The following is a 26,551-nucleotide window of genomic DNA, read 5'->3' on the forward strand; positions in this document are numbered from 1 at the left end:
CATCTGTTCACCTCTTTGGATATCCGTGTAATAATGTTTAATAGTTGTGTTCGACCTTCCTCAACTCATGTGCCCTTTTCTTCCAACAAATGAAATCTAGTCCTCTATTTAAATTGTATTTAATATTCAAAATAAATCAACGGTTAAAAAAAATCAAATTAATGGTAATTTTAGAATCTAATTTTTTAAGCTATAGAAGTCCTCCCCGAAAAGTGGTTTGGGACACCCTTTCGGTTGAGTCACTGTTGCTGAAAAAGAACACCTCCCCCAAAATACATTATCTGGTCTAAAATACACAAAGTAAAAGCAGCTTAGTCTAAAGTAGAGAGAAGCCTAAACTAAAAAGTTTTAGAAAAATAATCCTGTCAGAGACTATGACTATCCCCATTTCATAGATGAGATAGCTGAAGCCCAAAGACGAAATGTGCTTTTTCACACAGTAGTTTAACCACAAAAGTGGGACTGGTGATAATGTTGCCTGCTTCCAGGGCTTATTCTGCCAGATCACATTAGGTCTTCACCTTACAGGGCTTCCACAATTACCAGATAGAAATAATGAGTGAAAACTAGCGAAACTGGGCTTTGAGGCTGGATGGTTTTCCTAACAATGAGATAATGAATGTATTGAGGACACATTCTATTGAAACAGTCACAGGAATGAAGAGTCTGATGTTACATACTATACAGTAAGGTGTATTAATTAATCAGCTAAAGTATACACACCAAAATTCACCTAAATGGACCCCTCCAAATCCTAGTTATCTTTGAGGGGTTCCTCAGTAAAACTAAGGAATGCTATCACCATGATAAATATTCCAGAAGACAATGGTACTTTCTCAGTCATTTACCTGTAACTCTGCCTATAGGCGAGGAGTGGTTCTCTCTGACTCATGGTTTTCAGACTCAGAGACAGAAGGAGCAAATGGAAGGCCTGTCTGACTAAGGGATGCCTGGGGAAGAGGGCTTTCTAGGTAACTTACCTTGAAGAGCCATTTTGCTCTTGGGAATCCAAAGCACTTTTCACTTTACTCTCCCTTTGCTGCATCATCAAGTCCTATTAGGAAATACGTCTGTATTTGCCTATGGTACTTACTTCCAAAATATCAACAAATTTCATGAACCTAAAGCAGGACCCCAGAGTTCTAGTCTAAGCTCTCTGACCTTGACCATTCACTGAAGTTCTCTTGGCCTTGATTTCCTCACCTCTTTCTGTCCCTTCTTAATGTAATATTCTATGTTTCTGTGATTTTTTTGAGATATTATGCCAAAGGACACTTTGTATCTTGCTACCAACCCTAACTTATATATTATCAGTTAAGTAGTCAATCGAGTCTATAAGCCATTATCAATCCCCCAGTGGTATATTCCAATCCTGTGAAAGATGCGTATATAATATTATTCCAGTAGGGGGTGGACAGAAAAGGATATTCATGAAACAACTCATAAATAACATAGAACAACGTCGAATTAAGTGCTACACTATAGACTCTGATTGCTTTAAGATTTGTAAAAAGGTGGTACTCCAAAAAGGTAGAGTTTTCAGAGAAGGCTTGCTAGAGGAGCTAGCCTTGAAGGGTAGGTAAGTTGTGGATTACAAGAGAGAAGGGAAATGGGGGTTTGGAAAGAGGAAAAGAGCACAAAGGGCAATGTCAGGAAGGAGCACTGTGTGTTCAAGGCACAGCCTCATATGACCGGGGTAACCAAAATAGTTGGGATGTTCTAATTCACAATTTGCTAAATTTTAATGCATTTCATTTTGTCCAAACACTGAGGATGAATTAGCCTATTTCCATATACTGCACAGAGTGTAATCTAGTGCACAGCAATCTCATTTTCAGAACTGAAGTTCATAAATCAGGCAGCTTCTCTCCAGAAACTTTAAAAAAAACTAAATATAAGTTCTAATACTATAACCTCCCTTTATTCAAAAGCAGAAGACACAATTAATGAATTTTCTCCCCATCTCCTGTGACCCTTCTCTGCTCATTAGCTCTCTATTAGAGGAAAGGAAGAAAAAGCCCATCTGTCTATTTCTTATCCCTGCATCTTTTCTCACATCTTCTCACTAAACAGTTTGGACAAATCTATGGTCTTGGAGCCAAAATAAACCTTTCTGACTCATGTAAGTTTATATATTTTTTCATTTGTAGACATTTTAGCTGGTGGGACTAATCTACTCTGCTTAAGAGATACTTTTAATAAACTTTTACACTGATTTCCTTCTTGGAAAGCCTTCTCAAAACACCATACCAAGATTCTATTCCAAAATGTTCAGTGACTTTCTATTACCTGCTTTGAAAAAAAAAAAAGTGGTCTAATCTTCAAGACTCAATTGACACGATTATACCTCAACCAACTAACAAACCTGTTTTCCCTATGCTACCTGAAGAGAACCCTCCACTATAGGCAGCTCCTATTGTCCACTGTTGCCCAAATGTGCCAGAACCACACCTGCTTCAGCAACTTCACTTCTTCTATTACCTGGAATTCTCTCCTTCATCTTGATTATGAGAATCATGCCCGTCCTTCCATACTTCAAAACCCACCTCAATCTCTACCTCCCCGAGGTAGCCTTTGTTGACCACTCCAACTCACAGTGATGTGATTCATTCACTAAGTCATTCAATAGATGCTAAGGTTACAGTGATAAACAAGATAGATATGGTCCCTGCTGTTATAAAGCTTACATTCTAATGAGAGAGATAGACAAAACTCAAGTAAACCTACAAATAAGATGATTGCACATTTAAATAAGGTACTACAAAGGAAAGAAAGATACAGATAATAATGGATAAGACCTAATTTTAAAGGGCTGTTTAGTGACAGCCTCACTGAGAAGGGGCATTAAAACTGAGAACTAAATGATTAGAAGGAGGCAATGATTGAAGAGTAGAAGGAAAGAGTATTAAGCAGTGGAAATAGCAAGTGCAAAGAACCTGTGGCATGTTTGAGGAACTAAAAGAAGATCAGTGTGGCTAAAGGGTAACAAGTAGGTGGAAAGTGACCTGAGAGGAGGCTGTAGAGGTAGACAGGAGCCAGATTATAGCCTGGAATATGAATAGGAGCCATGGTAAGGAGTATGGATTTGATTCTAACTGCAGTGGGAAATCATTGGAGGACTGTGAACAAGGAAGTCACATGATGTAAGTTTCTATAGAAAATGAAGTGTGGTGCAAGAGTGAAAGAAAGGAAACCAATTCAAGGGCCATTGTAGTCATCCAGGTGAGAAATGATGACAGCTTAGACTAGGCTGGAGATGGAGAAAAGGGGATGGAGTTGAAATATACTTTGGAGACAGAATCAACAGAACTTATGGACAGATTGACTGTGGGATGTGAGGGAGAGGAAGGATTCATGGATGACTACTGAGCTTTTGGCTTGAGAGACTAGGTAAGATGGTGATGCTGTTTTCTGAGGTGACTGGACAGGAGGAGAGCCAGTTTTAAGGAACAGAGATCTTCCTTTCCTATAAACACCCACAGAACTATTTTGTCCATGTCATTCACTAGGCACTGAGCATAACTGCTCTCTGTTGTGCCACTGGGTCTGCTCTATACCCTCCCAAGCCCTACTCTTGAGTGTGATAACAATTGGTTAGCCCCTAGACTTATACTTTGTGCCTTCTCTGCTACATAGCACAGGCTTATGCATATATTTAGTGTTTTCCAAGCTCCCTTACTAATTGATCAAGAATGAGGCCATGTCTGTTTTTCAATGCTAAGCTGAAGTGAGAGAGAGAGAAAGAGAGAGAGAGAGAGAGAGAGAGAGAGAGAGAGAGAGAGAGAGAGAGAGAGAGAAAGGAGGGAGGATGGGAAGGGAAGGGGAGAGAGAAGGAAGGAAGGAAAAAAGGAAGGAAGGGAGGAAAAGAAGGAAGGAAAAGAAAGCCTAATTTATAAATCAAACTATTTGGCAAAATTCTTTAAAATATTCAGTAAACTATCTATTTTGTTTTTTCTCATGTTCTTCAATGATCATCTGTTGCTTCAGTAATAAAAATTATGGGGAGAAATTACAATGGCAAAGCATAATTTTAGAATATTTTAAATTACATAAGAGTGATAGAAGACAAAGACAGAAGAGAGCACCTATAATTACATTCAAATAAACTAAATGTACAAATGATGTGACTCCACTATATAAGAGCAGAGATGAGTGAGAAATGGGTTAAACATTTGAGGTCATTTAAAATATCTGTAGCACACCCAAGATAATATTTCCTCTGGAATTATGAAACATTGAGTGGATTTCAGGGCTTTGTTGGCTGTGCTTTGATTTCTGTCTGTAGAGAAAGGTCTGGTTTGGGGTTTGCAGGTCATCACTTCACTTAGTTTCTAAAATACCACCTTGGTTCATTAATACAAAGTTGAAAATTATGTTCTTGGTGTTATGTACATAAAAGGTCAGTTTTGGGAAAAATTATGAGGTTGACTAAATGTGTTATCTGCCCCTTCTGTACCCTCTCCTCTTTATTGACATCCCTTTTCCTTATTTAGCCAGAACTCCTCACTGTGGCACATGTCTACACCTGCCCTCCCTGGCAGAAGCAAAACCTTAACATCTCTGTCCCAACCTGCCTCTATACCTCCATTAAAAACTTTCCTGTCCTGCATTTTGTTCCCACTGATTAATAATAGTCTTTCTCTCCTACTGACAACAGCTCAGCTGACCAATTTATTCATGCTAATTTATCTATGGCTATTAGTGACTTGATGTGTTAGTGTATCCAAGGAAGAAGATATTTCTATTCAAGCAAAGGCCTTTTGCAGACATAGAACCCTGATCTAAAGTATAATTTTCTAATTCTAAGATCCCAGGCACCACAAGTCCAGTTTTGGAGGTCCTTTGCCCATATACCTTCCTATATAGGAAATCCTAAAACCATGCTAGGGAGGTGGCCACCTCTTCTAGTTATTAGACCTATCTTTTGGGTGTAAGTGACCTAGTTCTGTGTGGTGCTAACATTTCCCCCAGAACAGCGATATACTTGAGAACTGCAGCCAGACTCTCTCGTGCACCTGACAACTCTCCTTGGCTTCAATGGGCACAGCCCACAGAGATGAAAGAATCCGGCCCAGCTGTGGCTCTCAGCTTAGATAATGAGATAATAGCTCTGGGTGCCCTTTGAGGCAACTAGTCCCTACCTTCTTGCTAGTGTTCAATAAACTCCTGCTGTCTCCCATTCTCAACCTGAAACTCCCTACTCAGTTCCCAAGTAACTCTCTGGACGTCAACAGCCTTCTAACAGACCTTTCTATTTTCTCTGGAAGGTTGTGGCAGGAACATGGGCAGTTGTAACAATTATCCCGTCAGTCAACAAGCAATTATTGGGCTTTCCCCAGTGCTAGCTTGCGCTAGGCCACTGGTAGTATTTAAAAGAAACAGAATTAGGTCCTGCCTTTGAGGAGTTGACAATCCTGTTGCTGAAATAGTGATTTATCTAAGCAGCCTGGAAAAAAATAATTTTTAACCCAACTGTTCCCACATCCACCAATGATATTTGCATTCATTTGAGCAGACACCTTGTGAAAAGATTAAAGGACTGTCAGACAGCTAGGAAGGTGGGAAAATATTGAAAGGTCCTGAAAGGTTTAAGAGGTAAAGAGATTCCCCAAGATAAAAAGAAAAGGCCCTTTCCTCAGAGGACTATGCATGTTCTCAACTGGTTGGATTTGAACCTCACTGAGAGACAAGCAAAACTTCAATTGCTCACACCTTTCTGCATATTATTATTCACCACCTCCTTACATAGCCTAGCCTCATTGGTTCCACCCAGTTTTACTTTTCCAGATAAAGCACAAAATCAATCTCTCTCTTCCTTCTCCTTTTCCTTCTCCCTCTCCTCTTTCTTCTCTCCTTTCCTCCTTTCTCCTCTCCTTACTTCCTTCTCTTCCTTCCTCTTTCTCCTCACAAATACACATACACACATCTCCATACCAATCAGTGGCACAAGTCAACAAATAGCTGTTATTGTTATCATTTTATCTTATTTTGATGAGAGCAACTGCCATTTCTTAAGTACTTATGTACTAGGCCCTGAGCTTGTGGATTATCACATTTAATCCTCATAACATCCCTGCATCTTTACAACCCAGAAAACCAAGGCATAAAATGTTTAAATGATAGTTCCTAGGGTCACACGGCTACAAAGTAATGAAACCAGATTTCAACCCAGGTCTGTCACATTCCACAGACTATGTGCTGTTCACTGGCTGACATACAGCCTCCCACACTCTTAAAATTTGAGCACAGCTATTACCTCTTCCCTTAGTATTCCCTTTAGCCAGCCTTTAAGGACCTGGTACTGGGACCCTCCCTATCCTGGTGGTCTTCCTGTGGATACAATCCAGTTGCTGATTTCATTCTTAAAGTCTGGTGTCCACAGATGAATACAATCTCTTGTGGTATCAGGGTACCAGGGATCCAGATAGGCGGGACGTCAAAAATTTAGGTTAATGGACAGATGAGTTGCAAAGGTGAAGGCAGAGAAAGGGCAGACTTCTAAATGCAAGCAGAATGCAGCTTTGCTCACGTTGCACACCAGTGGAGTGCTGCTGTGTTGAGGACCTCACTGTGAGGTGAAGGGAACTCATATATTCCTCTCTGGGGCAGAGTACAGAGTACTCTGTACTCCAGAGTACAGAAAGACATGGACCTCCAGGTCCTCATTGATAAGGGGCTATTTCTGTTTGGAGAAGAAGAAAGCAAGGAATGACACGTCACTATCATGAGCTTCTTTAAAGTTCCTTCCAAGTACTTGGCAGGAATTTTAAAGAAAGTATTGGGTATCGGGTATCTCAATTAAAAAAAAAAATAAAACAGACTACAGTGGGGTTTTTTTCCCATCCTCCACTTTAAGAACTAATTAAAGGATGTGCGAAGGAAACAGATGGCTCCAATTCTAGTCATGTCCATTTGCCTTCTGGGAAAAGTGAAGTCAAGAGAGTTTTATTGAAATTCAAGCTACTTTTTACATCTGAATAAATTAGGAAGGCCCAGAGAGTACATTATCCTGTGAGAGACAGATACTAAATTCCCCTGTTTGAGCAGCAATAATCGGGGTTGACAGTACCTGAGACATTTACTAGTTTCTGCAACCTGCCTAATCTATTGTGATGAGTCTTCAACTTTGAGAGCATCTTGAGAGCCTGCACAATAATAATAGTAAATGACTATTTGGACTGGATTGTGAATAAAAGACAGTACATGTGTCTGTAATGAGAATTTCATTGAAAATGAAAATACCAAAACTGTCATATTTTTTAATACTTTGATTTGCACATCCTTGACTGCTTTGGGGCATAAGAAGAGAAAGTACCAAGCAATTTGTTGTCAGCTCTTGAAATAAATTATTTAAACACTTCCTCTCCACAAAGGTTATTAGCTTAGTAGCTCGTTCCTTGAGTTGGACCATCAGTAGGGGAAAAAAAATCACAAGACATTAAACCACCCTTTCAAACACTGAATATTAGTTACTGTGAAAATTGTTCTCTCAGTAGCTTAACATATTTTGCTGTAGCTCTCCAGTGCTGCAGATTAGACTGCAGCGACTATTAATAAATACTGTCATATTTTACAGCTGTCATGCAAAGCTGAAAAAAGGCTTCGCTGTGATTAGATCCTGTTTACTGTAATATTTCCAGCTCAGACTCAGAAAGGCAGTTTTCCTATAAAGGTATTTTCCATAAGTAGAATATTTCTCCATCGAATGATATCACTAATTTTAATGTGTCGTTAACTCCTTGGTGACAGTGAATTTGAGGTTGAATTGACTTCACAGCCAGATACATTCTTCTCCAGAGACACATTAAGCTAAAATGTCAAATTTTCTCTCTTGAGTTGTCCTTCACATGTAGAGATGGTGCTACTGTCAGGAGATGTGCTTTGAGTAACCCCCCTCAGCCCCCATCAAGGACAAATCTGTGCTAGTTTATCTAACTTCTTTTACCCTGTCCCTCTTGTGACCGATAGCATTGTTTGCAAGACAGCTGGTCAGGATTTAGGGTAGGAATGTCACTTCAGTGGGCTAACTAAAAATTCTGCTTCCCGAGCTAAAATGTCATCGTGTGAGCAAAAGAAATAGATCTCTAGCCCCCCTGCCATGCATTAGCTGTTTGAAATGGTATTCGCATCTCTGATAAAAGGAGGTGACAGCTGGCAGCGTTGCTTTTGCTCTGACCTTCCATTGCTTTTTATCAAGCTCCTTGAGGAATTAACCCTCACTAAGCTGAATATCTAGTTTTTAATGAATGGGTAGTCCTCACAGCTTTAAGGGTTAGCTGGAGTGTTCTATAAATTCAGGGTTTGGGCCTGAGAGGTCATTGAAAAGGTTTTTCTAAATGTTACTTGGGGAAGGGACAGACAGTGGTTTAAACCTGCAACTGTGACTTTGAGGTAGGTTTGTCCCTTTGAGCTCTTTAGACAACAATTAAAGCCAAGGTAGGGTTGTTGTGGGAGTTAAACAAGAGAATGCATATAAAGTCTTTAGCAAGCACTAAGCTGAACACTGTAATGTGCTTAATGAATTTTAGCTCTTATTATTTTATTGCCATTATAGAATAGTGGTCCTCAATAGAGAAGGAGTGTTATTTTCCCCCCTCAGGGGCCATTTGGCAATGTTTAAAGACATTTTGGTAGTGGGTAGAGGCCAAGAATGCTACTACACATCCCACAATGCACAGGGCAGTATCCTCCTCCCACGACAAAGAATTATTCAACCCAAAATGTCAATAGTACCAAGGAAGCAGCAGATCAAAGGAATGGTTGTAGAAACTCCTCAAGAGGTTGTCAGTGAAGCAAGGTAGGATTTCCTGAGTGTCTCTTACTGTGCCTAGATCGGTATTAACAGCTATGTTCAATAAGAGGTAGAGCTTTTGGCTCTAAAGAGCTTCTGTTGTGGCCCAAGATATGGGTTAAGATTAATGCATGTAAAGCAAAGATTAGTATGAAGCAGCATAAGGCAAGACCTGGATTGTGTGGTACATATTTGAAGTACTGTGGGAGTTCAAAGAAGAGAGAGTTCATGATAGGCAGGCTGGACTAGTCAGGGAAGGCTTCATGGAAGAAGGCATAAATGTTTCTGAGCCCACCACAAAACTGCCTCCCTTAGCCATGACCTTGCTTTGATTGCTAAGGCCAAGTTGGTATCTAGAACCAAAACAACATGGCATTCCCATCAATGCTCCCAAAACTCAGAGCTCAGGGCAAGAAACACAATTAAAAGAAAAACCAAAAAAGGAACAATGTTCCTTTTACTAAATGGAAAGCAATTACAGGGCTGTTGAAAATAGGCAGTAAACAAAAGGAGGGAGGGAAAGACTGGCAAAATTCCATTTTCCCCACTAATCCTGTAGCAAAAGTGCAATTTGCAACAAAATCAACAGCGCTCTCTCCCTCTCTCTTGCAGTCAACACATTGTTTGGCATCAACATGGCTCCCCGTGATGCCTTAGCCAAAAAGTATATGGAAGCTAGAAAGACAGAATATGGATTGGGGGGAGAGACAGGCAGAGGTTAAGGCGGAACACAGCTCACTCCACCCCCTGCTGCCACTGTAGTCTCTGTGGAGAACCTTCATTCAGGGGAATGGGTGGCACAAATAAAGACTACTGCATTCCCTGTCTTCCTGGATCCTTTCCAATCAATAAGTTGCCAGTGTCAGCTGCTGTCCTGCTTTGTCGACTCCAAAATTATCTGATTAATTCTCTGGTGCTAACTGCCTCAGCGGGCTTTCTCGGCAGTAGAACGGAGGCTAATTAAGAGCATGTCAGGCGAGGAGGCTGACAGGTTATGTTCCTGGGCCACACTGAACTTTTAGAGGGTATTTCAACTCCACTGCAGGCAGGCAGGGCTTGGCTAGGCACTCAGTCCATAGCAGGCCTTCCATTTATTTCCATAGGTTCCTGCATCAGTGGACCTCCATTTTGTCAAGGATTTACATCCTTCTCCTTGGGGTAATTAGCTGCCACTGTGTAGCTTCCAATTGCATTACTTGGGCTCCCTTTCATTTGAATTTTTAATGTGCTTGTAAACAAAGATAACAGTTAATGGGGTCATTTTCCCTCCTAAATCACAGGTATGTGTGTCTGAGTGTGTGTGTTCTTGTATGCCTTGCCACCATATAGCCCACAGAGGTGAGTTTAGGACAAATAAAGGAAGCTCTACTTTTCACAGCAGGTAGAAAATGGAGGAAACATATGGAACTCATTACACCAAGTGGTGGATTAGACTGAAAATATAAATAGCTTTCCCCTCCACCCCAAATAAAGGCTTAGATGAATTCATGGATCACAGACCCACAGTGAGTTATTAAGGGAAACAGAGGTGTTTGGAGATTTTTCTAAACTGAAGTTGATACAAATTGCCCAAGTATATTTTTGAGGCTGTATTTATCTTCTCATAGGCAAATGGTCACACAGAGTACTGGCATTCTAATCCCCAGGTTTTTAAAGGTAATCTCAAGAGCCCACCAAGCATCTAGGAGGTGGGGAGAAATGCTCAGAAATAGAGGAAAGTTCGCCAGGAACATTCTGCATAGTTTCATATAGTCAGAATCTGTAACCATTGTCAAAGATAAACAAAGCCAGATGCTAGTTAAAGAATTAAGGATGATTGTAATCAGTAATATACTATTGCAATAGGGAAATAGGTTCAAGCATAATCTGAACTCACCATCAATTTGTACAAAGGGGACTGAGCATTTTAAAGGGAGAATAAGAGAACAGGGTGGGGAGTCAAAAGGGGCTCGGTAGAGTCAGGAAAGTGAAAAATTACAAAAAGCAGGAAGAGGGTATTGGTCTGTGTGAAACCCATTTGAGTTTGTTAACTGGTGATTATTGAACTTAGGCTCTCACCCTCCCATGGAGCCTGGGTGACAGGGGCCCTATATTCAGGTACTGGGTGGAAGAAACAATAAATTCTTTTCGCAGCCTTGAATTTTCTCAGGCAGGCACTTTAAAGGAGGCTAGGGTCATCCTGGGGATGTAGCCTTAAACTAGAAAGTTTAGTTTAAGGTAGAAAGTATGTTAGTGTTTTGTTCAAAGCTTTATAGGCCAAGGTTGAGGCCTTATTGAGAAGAGGGCTTGGAGCAGACTGATGAGAGTTTGATCAAGGAGAGACTCTTTGTCATCACACATCAAGAATACATTGTTGTGAGAGGTGAATGGTCTAGTTAAGGGTGTTGAAGAAAATCATCATCAAACCAGAACCTCAGTTTCAGGCCCAGCTCTGCCACTAAGTACCTGTGTGATCCTGAGTAAGTCACATAGTTTTCCTGGTCCTCAGATTACACATCTGTAAAATGAGGGAGTGGATGCCATCATTCTGCAACTAGCAATTACTGAGTGCAAGAATTGTGTGCCAGGGGCATTATTATGTAAGTAAATAAAACAGAGTGCCTCCCCTTAATAAGCACACAGTTCACAAGGGCAGCAGAGACATATAAATAAATAAGTAAAATCAAGAGTGATTCTTTTTGGTTCTAAAATTTCGTGGACGATTATAGCACTTCCATTTATATTTAATAGTTGATCCTTGAGCAATGCAGGGTTAGAGGAGCCAACCACCCCTTGTGCAGTCAAAACTCCATGCATAACTTTTGATTCCCCAAAAACTTAACTACTAATAGACTACTGTTGACCAGAACATAAACAGGAGATTCACACATATTTTGTGAATGTATTATATACTGTATTCTTAAAATAAAGTGAGAGAAAAGAAAACGTTATTAAGAAATTCATAATGAAGAGAAAATATATTTACTATTCATTAAGTGGAAGCAGATCCTCATAAAAGTCTTCATCCCCATGGTATTCACATTAAGCAGGCTGAGGAGGAGGAGGATGGGTTGGTCTTAATGTCTCAGGGGTGGCAGAGGTGGAAAAAAATCCACACATAAGTGCACAGTTCAAACCCATGTTGTTCAAGGGTCAACTGTATAATGAAACTAGAACTCCTTTTCAAATGACTACTCTTAGGAGGGTCATAGAGACACAAATAACCACCCACATTGGCTTTGTAAATTAGCTAGGGACCCTCAGCACATTCACATGTTTTTCTTGCTCATCTCTTAGTGCTCAGCCCTTAACCTTTCTAGGACCCTGGTAGGTAGGGGAGAAAAAGAAATGATGTCTAGTTGGTAGATTAGGATGTGTCGGTAGATCTTAAAACCCTTCCTGGTAGATCTCCAAACCAGGGACTTCTACAACACACTTCTAACAAGTTTTTTTTCTAACAAGGTTTACTGGAATTCTCAACAGTGGGCTCTCCTTCACTCAAGAACTTTGCTACCAGCAACCTTCAAGGTCTTAAAATATGGCCTTACATAGTCATTTGCAATCTCCAGGATTCCTTAAAATGGAAAGAACATTTCCTACAAAAAAACAATGTGAATTTTTATGATAAAAGATAAAGCACTTGTGCTTCTTGAGTATATCCAATTTCTCTAAAGACTCAAAATGTATCTCTAAGCAAAACAGTTACAATTTGACATGGGCTTTCCAGCAGCCCCAACTTCTCTCCCCAGTTCTAGAGCCATATATTTAGTTTTCCCCTAGAACCTTTACCTTGATGCCCTATCTGAACCTCAAACTCAACATTCTGAACTCTGAATTTATTCATATTTTTCAGAAAACTTTCACTTCCACCTATATTCCCAGGCTCAATGAATAGCACTGCCTTGTTGTCCAAAGCAGAAACCTCATCTTCCCTCTTCATCATCCCTCACATCCCATCACTAAAGACCCTCTTCTACATTCCTACTACCACTGAATCAAGTTCCCACTACTTTTCTACATTCCCACTACCACTGACATCACCTCCTGCACCATTCTTATACCTGATCTTACCCCTCTCCACCACTGCCAAACAGCAATCTTTCCATCATGTCACTCCCCTGCCTAAAAGCTCTCAGCAATGTTGTGGTTACGCTAAGCTTGTCAGCATGGCACAGAAGGCTATTCTTGATCCAACTAAACTCCAATCCACTTTCCCAGCCTCATTTCTGCCCATGCTTTACCCATTACTGCTCTATGCTGTAACCATCTGGAACTATGCTCTTTTCAATATGGCACATAGACCATGTCCTTTTTTGCCTCCGTTACTTTGCACATACTGTGTCTTCTTTCTAGCACTCAACCCCCTCTCTCCACTCACCCCTTCTCACACACTCTATCTGGTAAATTACATATTCTTAAACATTCTGCTCAAATATTTGTTTCCCCAGGCCTAGATCTACCCCCCAAACCCTGCCCTGTGTCTTCATAGTACTTTATACAGCATTGATCATACAATAGTATTATTATTATCTGTTTATGTATTCATCTCCCTGACAATATTGCAAAGGTCTTGAAGACAAGATTGTTGTCTTATTCATCTCACCAGCATTGTGCTAAGTGCTGAGTATAATACAGTGCCTAGATTATTATTATTTGTAAATTGAACAAATTGAATGAATGAATGAGAGAACTTTAGCTAAAAACAAAATGTAGGACTACAGGAGCCTTGAAGAGTTAGCAAAGGACATGAACATGGGTAGATTGTGTCCTCAGATTATATCATACATTAGATAGCCACCTAGCTCCTACACACTGGGCTTATCCTGATTTTGAGTCCTTCCATGACACAACATTTTTACCAAAAATATCACCTTCCTGGTCTAACCAACAGATATTTTAGTGCTGGGAACCTTAGTTATGGGTTTCTAGCTAAAAGACAAAACTACAGTGTACAAGATGGCCCCTGAGTCTTAGCCAATATAGTTATTAACATGTGAGGACTCTCAAGAGCTAAAGTGTAGATATTGCACTATTTCATGCAAACCAATGGTATTTAGAGATCCACATGAGTTCTCTAAAGACAAGCATAGCGTGATAGTAATTTCCACAACTCCAAGTGAAAAACTGAAGAAGGCAAACTGTTTCAAAATGCCTGTATAGGCAATGTGACAAGGATGGAAAGTAATGTGAGAGCTGATGTCGTCAGTTCTCAGTTATCTGTACCAGAGGAGGTGAGCCAGGCACAGATAATCCATGGAACATTTCTATAAGCATGAAATGGTGCCTTTTCATAGCAGATTTTCCTTCTTGGCTCTATCCTTCTTAGGCTTGGCTGAGCTTGGGAAGTAAGAGAGGTGTCCCAGGGAAGGGAATCTTTAAGATATCCCTTCAATTACAAATTCTCAAAAGGCAGGGGGACTTTTGAGGGACTAGGAGGAACAGGATATAAAATAGGTGTATGGGAATAAAAGTGGATAGGGGAGAGACACATAAGAAAGGAGAAGGACTCTGAATCCAGGGAGAAAAGGGGTAGTGTCAAGACTGCAAAGAAAAACTTTGCTGATCTTACAGTGGCCACCTCTGTTCCTTAAACCATAATGACTGACAGACACAAATAAGGAATAAAGAAAATTAACAATAAATAACATAAACCTGGTAATTTTTGCTAAAGAGATTTAACATGAGGCTTTATATTGCTTAAGAAACTCAAAAGAATTGCATCAGCTATAAAACTTCCAGGCAACAAGCAAAGGACTGAATTATTCCATAGAACCATTTTATACATCTGAGATGCTGAGAAAAAGCTTCCAAAGATTGTTCAGGTCTCTTTCTCCTTGGAAAGCTCTTAGCAGAAATGTATTCCTCTTGAAAATACTGGAAAAGGAATTACTGATTTCCACTTCGCACAGTATGGAAGGAAGCAGTACAATATTATTTACCAAAACTACCCATTTATCTTCCTTTTCATATATTCCTTCCTACACAGTGCTTTGTATAATATAAATGTGTCATCGTTTATCAATAAGCTTCAAATTTTCAAAAGTAGGGACTAAGGCTTTTATAAGTGATTTTTTATTCCATCATTTTATCCACCTAGCACAGTGCTGGATAGTAGCATTAAAAAAATGATCTTAGACATGTCAAGCTGGAAAGGTCTTTAAAGTTCTTAAGTCTGAGTTTTCAGGTTCTGAAAAATGAATTGTCCTGTATTTTGTAAAGTTGGTGAGTCCCCTAATCTATAATTCTACTTAAAATGTAGGATTCCAAAAATCTAAAGGCTAGCCCCAGATTTATCATCTTAAGCCTTTTCTACCCTGTCTCAATTCTTTTATCTGCATAATGGCAGTAATATACTTTGCACCCCCTCTCACAGGAATAAAGAAGAATGGCATAATGATGTAAGCTAAAATCAAATGCTGAGTATGACTGGGCAATTGCCTAAAGCTAAAAGAACTGCTCTGTACATAAGTGATTAAGATGCAAGAGGAAGGGCTCATCCTTTTGTGCTCACAGAATCAAAGTGCTTTGCGTAAGGCTTTACCCAACAGAATTAAAAGAGTCAGTGTACCTTCCCATGTTCCTCATGTACTCAAACTTACCCTGGAAGATCTAGCCAATTCTATCCATTCCTTGCATCAATTAGCAAATCAACAAGTCACCACATTAAATGGGATTAGTCCACAAATGATAATCACACCAGTGGCTCCTATGGCTCTCTGGGCCATACTGTGGCTAGCAAGAACAGCCACAGGCACTAGGTTCTGTTTTGTGTGTTCATTTCTTCACCTTTAAAGTGGAGATAATAATTGTCCCTAACTTATAGGACAGTTGTATTGATTACATCCATGAAAGGCACCTAGAACAATCCTTGGGCATAGTTAGCATTCTGTAAGTGTTAGCCATTACCATTATGCTTTTACTAGGGTCACAGGAAAGCAGTGACTGCTGAGACATAGAATGAAGGTCCTTAGCTGCCCTAGCTGGTCTCTCCTGTGCCTTGGACCACCCTACTTATCTCTTCACTGTGCTAATTTTGGTTCTTCTCTATCAGAACCTGTTCCCAGGAAAGGAGCTGGGAAGCTCATTTACATTACATGGAGGTAGCAATGGCTGATACACAGTCTTTCTTAGACATATCTGCATTTTAGGCAAGTGCAAAAAACCTCAGGCCAAAGAAGGAAGCCTTGCTTTTGGAATTGCAATACTGGTGATCAGGAAGGAAGGTTCATTTGGTTCCTACAATCCTAAATGCATAGCCAGCCTTCCATCTATCCCACATTTTGCTGAGGCTAGGCCCACTGCTAAAGAGAAGAACATGATTAGAAAAACTGGACCAATGCATTTTTATGGTTTTACTTGGCATATTTTGGAAAACAATAAAACAGAAAACAGAATTCTCTTCATTCACAAGCAAACAAATGCCTGAAGGCAACTTAAACTGAATAGACAACCTCTTTGCAAAGTCTTGAAGTTAGTGGCTCCACCAAAAATATATCTATATTTTCATTTTTAATAAGCTGACAGAAAGCACAGCATATGTCTTTCCTGACATATTTTTAGGCTCCTCTAGATTCATAGTCCATATTGAATCCTAGAATTGGGAAGCAAAGCTCAGTGGATGGTCTTACATTTGTTTGGCTTAAGCTGGTGAATATTAGGAATTCGGAGGAAGGACCATGTCTCTAGTTCCACCTGCCATTACAATCACTCTCTTCACCTGCAACCCATTTCCTGAGGCCATTGCTATGTGGCTGGATGGACCCAGTCATTTGTGTGCCTCATCTACTAGGAGGCTATGAAAAGAAAGCAAAGGACAACCATTGGAGAGCATGAGGAATCTCTGGTCATTTTGTGGGAGATCATAAGAAGGATTCTTTTTTTGTGATCTTAAAGATAAACACATAAAAAGACATGATAATAACTATTCTCACTGGCAGCCCTCAAAAATCTAAAGTCAACATTCCCCCAATTCCAGCTTTTCTCATCACTTGACTTTACAGACCATTCCCACCAAGCAGATGTTCAGAACATCTGACAGTGGACATGTTTTCTGAACACAGAAACAGGACACATGGTCCGAAAACATGTTTTCTTTTTTTTTTTTTTTTCTGGCTTTTCTAAGGCAAGCCTGGGGATCAATCACAGCTCTGACATGATTAACTGTGTGACCTTGGGCAACAACCTCTCTGATCACCTGTAAAGTGGCAATGGTTACAGTATCTACCTCATTAGGCTGTTATGAAAATTAAATGAGATACTGTGAAAGTGCTTAGCACAGTATCTGATAAACAGATATAAATGATCAGTAAATGGTAGCTATTATTATGACACATGATTAAAATTTTACAGAAGCATCAGCATGAAACTACATTTAGTTGCCAACTTCAGGAATCACCTTTATAGAAAAGAAGAAAGATACATGAAATTTAGACTGTCGCAGAAAATCCTGGGTGTCTTATCACTGCATCTATAGGTACTGCTTCCCCTTCAGTTTAATAAGGCATCTTTGAAGAAGAGATGGAAAGAAGACAAAAATAGGAGGCAAAGACTACCTTCTCACTAACCGCATAATTCCTTATAGCTGCTGATAAGCTATTTGGAGCTCTGTGGATCTGATTTATGTTTCTAGCACCCATCCGTTTTGCTCTCTGAATATTCTAACTTGAAATTAAACAAATATTTTCATATACTATTTGCTTTCTTTTCTCACCTAAAATGAAAGTGAGAGCTCAAAATTATTGCTTAACTGAAACCCATTGAAATGGAAGAGCATTCAGTTAGTCTAATTAATATTGTTCAAAAGATAACCTACCACTTTACACTTCCAAACACTTTTCCCATGTCTTTTATCTTCATTCACACTCAATGAGGAGGGCAGTATAGGTGTATTATTGTCCATTTACAGATTTAAAAATCTTCCTGAGTGTGGTGGCTCACACCTATAATAGTAGCACTCTGGGAGGCCGAGGTGGGAGGATCGCTTGAGGTCAGGAGTTCGAGACCAGCCTAAGCAACATACTGAGACCTAGTCTCTACAAAAAATACAAAAACTTAGCCAGGTGTGGTGGCTTGCACCTGTAGTTCCAGCTACTTGGGAAGCTGAAGAAGGAGGATTCCTTGAACCCAGGAGTTTGTGGTTACTGCAAGCTAGGTTGACGCCATGGCACTCTACCCAGGGCTTAGAGTGAGACTCTGTTTCAAAAAATAAAATAAAATAAAAATCTATATTTTCAGAGAGGGGAAGTGATATTTCCAAGGTCACACAGCTAATGAGCAGTGAAAGCAGATGAACGCCCAAGTTTCCTAACATCCAGTCCAAAAATCTTTCCGCTCCACCACACTGCAGCGCACCTTAGGACAGGGGATCATTTCCTTACTGACAGTGAAAGACTCAGGCTTTGGGGGAAAGTTTGAGGCTAATGTATAATCAGTTTCTCATATTAATATCCACCCTTGACTGAGCATTCATTAGGCGCCAGGCTCTGCACTAACCTTTTTCAATGCATCATCTCCTTTAATCTTCACAAAAAGTTTACCAGAGAGGTACTGTCATGCTCCTCATTTCACAGATGAGGAAGTAGTAGCATGCAAAGGTTAAGTGGTCTGCTCAACATCTCACACTCATAGTAAGTGATGGAGCCGGTACTAACCGCCCTGGTTCCGAGTTAAAGTGTTCTTCCTATTACTCCACACTGACAGCCACCTTCAACTCTCCTATTAACAAGGAAGGACTATTATTTTTAAAGATGCTTTAGGGCAAAAGGGTAAGCCAGTCCTCTCTCAATTCCTTATACAGATAGAGGGAGAGAAGTATAGGAAGCAAGCACTTCATGCCTAATCCCAAAGCCATGAGTGTGCTACTATGGAAGGACAGTTAGGGATGCAGAGTCCAGCAGAGAGAACTCAGGGGTAGGGGTATATCCTCTCTCACCTCTTCATGCCTTGCACTACAGTCGCAGCTGGCTCTCAGCCAAATAGAAGGGCAAAGTAAAAGTAGTCTATAGCTGCCTTCCTCCCATGGTGAGCCTGGGGCCCTGACATGTTCCAACCCACCCACCAGAGCCCTCATCAAAACTGCCCTGTTGCCTTTTCCCTATAACTCTGCTAGATGCCTAGAGCCAAATTCAAGTGCTCATGGCTGGGGAGGACAATGGTTGCCCACTTCAGTGACATTTGCTTTTTTAAGAGCCTTGGAAGCCTTCACCTTTGAGCCTCTGAATAGGGGATGCAGGAGTAGCTCTGCTTGCCGCCCCTCCCATTCAAATCTGAGGTGGGGACAGCCAGTTAGGAGGGGATGCCAAAGGGTTGCCTTGGCTAACTCACTTATAATTGAAAGTTGCCCATCCTCATTTTCTTGCCTCCAGAAATCCTCCCCTGGGGATACAAATATGTGCAAATCACCCTAAAGATGGGACAAGTGAAACTCCAAGTGCACATGTAGACTGGGAAAGGGAAAAATCAGTTCATTATTTCAAGACCTCTTGAGATGCTGTAAATACACAGTCAACACAGAACAAAGATCCCTTTTTCCCCCCTTACATTATTTATGTGCCATCTAAAAATTACATGCCCGTTCTCTTTCCAGTGCTAAGAGAGAGAAACATGCATATTCATGATCTGATAAATATTTAAGTGGGATTTATTTAAATGAGAGAGTCCATTTACAAACATTCCCTGGCTCTGAGATCTTATCCTGAGCACACAGAGGGAGGATAATTTCCTCTGGTAGATTCAAAACCTCCGCTGGCCACCTGTCCCCCTAAACTTGGAGCTCTTCCTTGAGAGCTGGTGAATGCCACCCGCAGTATTTCAAGGGAGTCTTCCGTACCTCCTCCCTGCAGTCCTGCCTTCCTGCTCTGAGCTCATGCCATAGGATCAGTATTTGGCAAAATGCTAGAACTGGCAGTTTATTTGGGGGCATGGGGGCTGGTCATAGCTTTTTTTTGCTTGGACCCATCCTCCCCACCACACTAGCCCCACAGCAGCACCCACAATTTATACCCCTCACCTTCCTGTGGGCCCATCTCCCCCACTCAGGGAGGACAGTTTTATGATACACCAGGCAACCAGGACTGGTTGACTGTACTACCCCCTCTCAGAAGGACATGCATTTTAATGTTTTCAAAGCATTCCATCAGTACCTGTTTTCAAAGGACTTGTGCATATGGTGTTTTCATTTACTGCTCACATCAATCGCATAAGACTTCCAAGGCCAGAATCATTTTCCCAGCCTGAGAGATGAAGAAATAAAAAAGAGGACACCTTGCTTGCCCAACATAAATCACACAGCTAGCAAGTTGCAGATTAGGTCTTGAACTCAGGTCTGACTGTAAGATCTGGGATCTTTTCATTATACAAGGCTGTCTCTCGTCTGGGAGGAGGCCTAGAGAGAAAGCAATGGTAACCCAAAGGGAAGACTAATGGTGAACCATCAAGCGCTGTGGCTGCAGTGGAAGGGGGGACCCAGCACCTCTTCAATCGTATCATATAGATGACTTTCTATACATGAGGTTATGTCTGGGCCCTCCATTCCAGTGCCCATTCTTGGGCATGACCCTGGCTCTAGTCCAATCCCAACTTTCCCTCTCCCAAGTTAAACTCAACTATTTTGTGTCTCATTTTATCTAGGCTTTATGAGATGACCAGTAAACTCACCTATAGAACTAATCTGGGCTAGGGTGTTATAAATGCTGGTTAATGGCTCAGTGCAGAACCCCTCCCAAATCATATGCATGTTGTGACAGAGGCTTCTAATGCCTTAACTCAAGGGTACTGTGTACAGCAAGGATTTCAAGTAATGAACCAGGCCACTGAGGGCAATATCATTGGGCAAATGGAATTCTTAGGTCTCTAACTTATGCCACCTACGTGACCATCTATTCTGCCTAATTTAGGAATGTGAGATGAAATATAAGATGTCCAATTAAACTTTATTTTCAGATGAATAACAAATACTTTTTTTGGTATAAACATGTCCTAAATATTGCATGGGACATAGTTACGCTAAAAAATTATTTGTTGTTTATCTGAAATTTAAATTCACTGTGTTTCCTGTCTTTTTGTTTGCTAAATCTGACAACCCAAGCTTAATTATAAGACCTGTCCCACTGAGAATCACCATCAAATAGTGACTATTGGGCATCTGCTTGCTTGTGACACTTGCTTTTAAACTGATCCTATAACATAGAACACTATGCTGGAGAAGTGGGGGCGGTGAGGGAGAAAGAGAGACAACAGACATGGAAACAGAAAAGTGTCCCATCATGAGACTGATCTTAGTCACCTGTACATCACATAAATGTAATGTCACTAGGCCTTTTAGAAAATAGAACTAGTCCTACTGTCCTATTTGCCTCTCATCACAATCTACGCACGCCCCCCATTTTGCTGTGCTATTCTGCTCTATTCTATTCTGCTCTTTGATAAATAAGAAATGAACACGTTTTGGCAAAAGCCAGGCCCTATGTTCTCCAAGAATTATCTGGTCCTCAGAAGGCATATCACAAGCAAACAGCAAGACGGGCGGAGGGTGCAGCCAGGCTGCTGCAGACAGAAGGGCTGCCCAAATGTAATTAAACATGAGGCGCAGACCCTAGGAGTGACAATGGGAAAAGTTCCATGACCAAAAAAATATTAGGGAAGTGAAGTGGAGAATGTTTACAAGCCTAATTGCACAACTCTAGAATTAAAAATTTTGCCAATATCAGGCAACTTTGTGGACTGACATTATGGAAGCTAAACCTGGCCCAAGGATAGAGGTGGCTCTAGGCTCTCACTAGTTGGCCCAGCCCTGTGGCTAAAGCACCTACCAAGACACTCAAATTGAGAAAATGACCAAATTAGAGCACAAATGAGTGAGCTGATTCATATGCAAGAAAATAACAGAGGCTAAGGAATCCAAATTCCAGAAATGAAGCCTTTGAGTAGTAATAAAAATAATAGTAATGATGATAATGATAACAATACCTACACCTTATTGAGCACTTATTATGTGCCAGGCACTGTGCTATGCACTTTACATGAATTGACTCATTTATCCTGACAACAACTCTGTGAAGATTGTCACCCATGTTTCATGAGGCACAGAGAGACTGCAAAATTTAACTGATTCACCTAACTATTGAATGATGAGGCAGAAAATAAAACCTAGGCAGTTGGAGAGCAAAGCCTACATGTTTAACCACTAGGCTCTACCATTTCTCTAATCTGTTTTTGAAGAGATTTTTCCCAGAGTGGGATGGATTTGCTGAGCTCTTCCCACCACCTTTTCCTGGGTCTCACTGGTACAAGGGGCACTCGTTTGTCAAACAGGCAGAAAGTTTAAGGATACTCTTCACAGATGTAGGACAGAAGGAGCCTAGTGACATGAGTACCACCATGTTCTAATTAAATGAACTAACCACCACTGGGCTCTTGAGGGTATCCTAGAACTAAGATTTAGGGTGTGAATTACATGTACACGAGAGAGGTCATACATATCTGCTATTACTTTGGAACCTGGAAGAAATGTTGATCATTAAAGTCTGCTGATCTCTTAGTTATCCTTTAAGGCACATCTTAACACCTCTTCCGTGAATCCTTCCTCATACTCCCAGATGGAAGTGTTTATTCCTTTGGGTTCCAAATATGCTTTTTTTTCTCCATCATTATGTCCAGCACATATCTGTCTCTCCCATAAGAATATAAGCATTTTGAGGCCAGGGATTATTTTATTCATATTTATACATGGCATGTATTTCCCCCATACATACACATTGAGTATTTGTTAAACAAATAAAGCTAATCTAATTGATTGTTTTACATCTGAGAAGACAAAGGCCCAGAGAGGGGAATCTTACTTACCTAAGATGACACAGCAGTTCAATGGCTGTCTTTTGACTCCCAAGCCATTACTCCATCTACTATCCAAGGATGCATTTCTGGAGATTCTAAATGGCTTCATTTTCTCTTTTCCATATTCTTGCTCTTATAGTGCATTTGTTTTTACTTCTGGAACCTGCTGGTTCCAAGCTTTTTCAAAGCTCATTTGGAAAACGGTCATTCTGATTACTCTCCCTACAATCTACTCTCCTACCTTGAGATCACTTTTTCTACCCTCTCCATAAAGTCCCTATATAGGTGATGATTTTCAGAATATTACATTTATTTAATTGACAGAGATGCAGCTGAGTTCTGTATGACAGCTGAGCAACACAGGATCCCTCCCCCTTTCCTCCTTCACTCAGCCATGAACAGATGAAAATTCTAGTGTGGTATAGCAGGCACTGCACTAAAACAATCCATGAATTTTATCTCATCTCATCCTCACAATGACCCTATGATGTAGGCAGTATTACTGTTCCCATTTTTCAGGTGAAGACACAGAGGCTCAGAAAGCTTAAGTTATGTTCCCAAGGTTACACAGCTAGTAGGTGACACAACTGGAATTTGTACCCAGGTAGTTTAACTACAGTCTCCACGCTCTTAGTGTTTACATGATCCCCTATGGAACATCTGACATAATGCTGCCAGAGGACTTTTCCTAAGATATATCATTATTGTGTTTTTTCCTACTGCTTCCACAGCTATGCCTCTAGGGTTGTGTATTAGACACAGTATGGTAGCTACTAGACACATGTAGCTATTTAACTATAACTTTAAATTAATAACAAATAAAATTTAAAATGCAGTTTCTCAATCCCACTAGCCACATCACAAGTACTCAAAGGCTATATACACATAGTGGCTACAAGCTTGGACAGTACAAGAATATTTCCATCACTGCATTTTGTTTCTGCAACGAAAATTCTATTGTACAGCACTGCTCTAGAGATTAAAGCTTGAACTCCTCTGCCTGGTATTTCAAGTGTTCTACAGTCTGGTTTCTACCAACTTTTCAGCAGAAAGGCAGAAAACAAGGAAATGAGGCTGAGTAAATGAGCAGAAGTCTGAGGATGAAGTGTCTACTATGCCACACTGAGGAAGTAAAGTCTCATCGTGTAGGACAGAATGTATTTCCTCCTGGAGAATAGATAGATCTGACTCAAAATCACCTCTCTGAGGAAGCCTGAATAAATAACCAGAGAGGTCTGAAGATCATGTCACCCTGTTGATTGGGTGTTCCCCAGCAGTGACAGGAAGGGTTCCAAGACTTATACAAAAGACAAAGATCACACATTCAAAATGGAATCAAAGGACTATGCTCAAATCACACCTCTGCTAATTATTAGCTATATGATGCTGGCACTGCCAGATAGCATCATTGAACTTGTTTGATCTGTGAAATAGAGCCAATAATATCTATTCTCTAGATTTTCATGACAAGCAAGTAAGATAATGAGGAGAGTGAGATAATAGTCTGGGGTGAGACCTAGACTTTAAATTCCCTCATGTGATTCTAGGGAGTGCTAGGGTTGAAAATCATTGAACTAGATGATCTCTGAGGTCTCTTCTAGCTTTAAAATTCAAGTTTTGACCCACAGTAAGAAAAGTCAACAGTCACTTTGGACAAAATACTCACCTAGGTCCATCCCCAGCACGCTGCAGGCTTCACATGCAGTCAATGCTCAGCCATTATGGATAGCCCAGATTTCCAGGTAAAGCAGCATCTTTGATGAGAATGCAGGAGTGGTTCCATGTGTAATGGTGAACACTCTGGACTCTGATGAGAGTACAGGGTCAGTGTTGGCTTCTTGGAAGAGTCCCTCCCCAGCAGTGACAGATGCACCCAAAACACCCAGCCCATAACTACTAAAACCACCAATGGTTTTATTGTCCTCAAAATGAGTCATTTAAAAGAGCCAATGGGCCCAGCCATCTGGCCCTGCCGAGCCGCAACCCACCGACCCATGAATTGGCCTGGCTTTCGCGTGCACCATGTCTGGTTCCTCCAGCATTGCCACTATGAAGAAAGTGGTTCAACAGCTCCGGATGGAGGTGGGGCTCAACTGTGTTAAAGTTTCCCAGGCAGCTGCAGACTTGAAACAATTCTGTCTGCAGAATGTTCAACATGATCCTCAGCTGACTGGAGTATCTTCAAGTACAAATCCCTTCAGATTCCAGAAAGTCTGTTCCTTTTTGTAAGAAAATGAATCTTTCAAAGGTTTCCCAAACCATTTCTTATGAACTGGTGAATATTCAAGAAACAACTAAATTTGAAGCCTGTACAAAAGCTTAGCCTTATAACAATACATGTGCCGTAATATGCAAACTTCTACTTTTGTCAGTACTTAACATCTACCTCTCTGAATTTTCATGAACTTCTATTTCACAAGGATAATTGTTTTATATACACTGGTGGCTGCATACAATAAAATACTTAAATAAAATAATAAAATAAAATAAAATAAAAAATAAAATAAAAAAATAAAATAAAAATAAAAGAGCCAATGAATATTAACCCCCAGTCAGGTGTATAGTTTAGAAATATTTTCTTTCTTTCTGTAGGTTGTCTCTTCACTCTGTTTATTGTTTCCTTTGCTGTGCACAAGTGTTTTAGTTTGATATAATCCCATTTGTCTAATTTTTGCTTTTATTGCCTGTACTTTTCAGGTCTTATCCAAAAATTTTTGCCCAGTCCAATGTCATGAAGCATTTCCTCTATGTTTTCTTCTAATAGTTTTATAGTTTCAGGTCTTACATTTAAGCCTTTAACCCATTTTGAGTTGACTTTTGTATTATCATGAGAGATAGAGGTATAATTTTATTCTTCTCCATGTGGAGACCAGTTTTCCCAACACCATTTGTTGAAGAGACTGTCCTTTCTCCATCCTGTGTTCTTACCACTTTAGTTAAAAATCAATTGACCTTAAATACATGGATTTATTTCTGGGATCTCTATTCTGTTCCATTGGTGTATGTGTCTGATTTTAGGCTAATTCCATGCTGTTCGGGTTATTATAGCTTTGTAGTATACTTAGAAGTCAGATAGTGGGATGCCTCCAATTTTGTTCTTTTAGCTCAAGATTGCTTTGGCTAATTGGGGTCTTTTGTAATTCCACATGAATTTTAGAGTTATTTCTTCTATTTCTACAAAGAATGTCATTGGCATTTTGATAGGGATCACACTGAATCTATCCATCACTGTAGGTAGTATTAATTACATTAATTAATAACCATTTTAATAATTATTCAATTTAATAATTACTTACATTTTAACAATATTAATTCTCCCAATCTGGGAACATGATATATCTTCCTATTTATCTGTATCTTCTTCATTGTGTTAAGTGAAATAAGCCAGACACAGAAAGACAAATACCGCATGATTTCACTCATATGCGGAATCTAAAAATGTTGATCTCATAGAAGTAGAGAGTAAAATAGTGGTTAGCAGAGGGTAGGAGGGGATTACCAGAGGAGGAGGGACTGATGGGAAGAAGTTGGTCAAATGATACCTAACTACAGTTAGACAGGAGGAAATAATTTTAAGAGCTCTATTATACAGCAAGGTGACTATAGTTAATATTATATTCTTAAATATTTTAGTATATTGTATTTTAAGTATGTTATTTTAAGATATAAATATGTATCTTATTTTAAGTATATTGTATTCTTAAAAAATGTAGAGAGTGGATGTTATGTGCTTTCACAACAGAAATTATGACCATGTGATACATTTGTTAATTAGCCAGATTTAATCATTCTACAATGTATATATACTTCAAAACATTATGTCATACATGATAAAACATACAATATTATCTGTTAATTTTAAAAAATTAAATTAAAGCCAATGGAGCCAATGGATTTGGAGTTTGGATGTTGGCTCCTAGGTTTCTTCTATCACACAGAATTGCTTTA

The 26,551-nt window shown here is 40.0% G+C and overlaps 1 protein-coding gene and 1 pseudogene across 2 annotated transcripts in view; both read left to right on the forward strand.

Moving 5' to 3' along the window:
* GRIA3 (glutamate ionotropic receptor AMPA type subunit 3) overlaps nucleotides 1-26,551 on the forward strand; it is a 300,360-nt gene that overhangs the window by 73,242 nt on the left and 200,567 nt on the right. The gene's annotated exons all lie outside the window — the stretch shown is intronic.
* Nucleotides 2-25,826, forward strand: LOC142865838 (guanine nucleotide-binding protein G(I)/G(S)/G(O) subunit gamma-5 pseudogene; annotated as a pseudogene).

The sequence above is a fragment of the Microcebus murinus genome, chromosome X (assembly GCF_040939455.1).
Source record: "Microcebus murinus isolate Inina chromosome X, M.murinus_Inina_mat1.0, whole genome shotgun sequence".
Classification (NCBI taxonomy): Eukaryota; Metazoa; Chordata; class Mammalia; order Primates; family Cheirogaleidae; genus Microcebus; species Microcebus murinus.